The following is a 1,657-nucleotide window of genomic DNA, read 5'->3' on the forward strand; positions in this document are numbered from 1 at the left end:
GAAAATTTCTTACCCTGCCATACGCGATTTTCACGCATACGCAGTAGTCCTTAAATATCCCTGTCACCTCAGCAAACAACCGAGCAATCAAGCGCTCGTTAACGCCTCCCCCTACCCAAATGGCTCCCAGTGCAAGAGATATTGATAACATTAATTCATTCACTGACGACTTGACGAGGCTCGAAATTATCAGACGGAGATATTAAAAATCTAAAAGAGGCCTTCACTTGAAGAGCGAAAAAAACCCAAATCACTTCATACCGAACTCACCTGTGCCACCGCAAACATCCGTTACAGTAAAGTTGGGATGTCTGCGATATGTCACGATCAAAACGAAAAAAACAATATTAAATTTAGCAGTATTCCTGAAGATCGAATGAAAATTGGGAGCAGTCACACATTAGAATTAAAAAATACTGAGGGATTATTTTGGAATAACATCAAACATGGAAAAGGGTTTAAATCAAGTGGGATAAGTAAACCCCAAAACAACAAAACTGGTGAATAGTAGCCAATTTTGTCATTATCAGGACAAGGAGGAAACTCTCAAGACCAAGCATAAAAACTGCGAGGAACCTGCGATACCAAAAACGAGGCCCCATGCCCGCAGACAATAGACATCCGACGTCAGCAATTATCATGTCTACGCGAAGAAAGGGGAAGAGAGGCCAGATCCCTTTCTTTAACTGCCCCAAGTTAGTTATAAAGATTAACCCTTTCCCGCCAATACCAAGGGCGAGACGCAGGATAAGGCAGCCCAGAGCATCTGCAGCTCTCTCTCCTGCAGTATCATCATGGTGGAGTATCCCATCCCTACGTCCTAACTCTTCTTCTGGTACTTTTGCTGGCGCTTCAGTTAGGTTTCTGGTGCGGGCCCACTTCTGCTAGTCATCCGGTTCTTCTGGTGGTGTTTACGATGCTGCCGCTTCTGCTGGAAAGTTGGCTAGTGCTCCCGATGCTGGCGTTTCCTGTTGGTGCTTCCGGTGCTGGTGCTTCTCCCATTACTCGTGGTGCTGGTACCCCGAGGAGGGTGCCTCTTCTGGCTTTGCTAGTGCCTCCCGGTTTTTAGCGCCCCAGGCTTCAGTAAAAGAATCGGAATCCTGAAGTCTCTCGAGCAGTTCCCTCCAAAGCCAATGACCTTGAAGGACACGCGACAGACCCGTTGGAAATGCTACCAGTCTCAAAAGTAGTATTTCAAACGAGTGGCGACAAACTAGCGTTAAAATTGTAATTTTGTACCCATTATTTAATTTATAACGTATAAATTTTCCTTTTCATTCATTAGAACTTAAAGACTTTTACAATACATCTTTGTCAAAGAAAAGATATCTTGCTCATGCATAGATAATTTAATAGGATTTTTTCACTCAGTTTTTTGATGACTGACAACTACGAGAGACACAGTGATCCTAACGACTTCTTAGCAGCAATATTCAGATCCCAACCAAGCAAATAGCGTTTAAATTGTTTATTTTGGGGGAGGAATTCCTAACAGAATGCAGTGCAATTTTAAAAAATACTTTTGATTTTCTTGTTTTGCGCATTTTGTGTGTGAAACTCACTACTAAAAACCACTTTTCACGAAACGGAGGAAGTGTCAGCGTTCAGGTTTTCCTTCATGTTTAAAAATGGCAAGAGGCGTCCCTTTTAGTAAAAT

This window comes from Penaeus monodon, chromosome 25 (genome assembly GCF_015228065.2).
Source record: "Penaeus monodon isolate SGIC_2016 chromosome 25, NSTDA_Pmon_1, whole genome shotgun sequence".
Lineage (NCBI taxonomy): Eukaryota > Metazoa > Arthropoda > Malacostraca > Decapoda > Penaeidae > Penaeus > Penaeus monodon.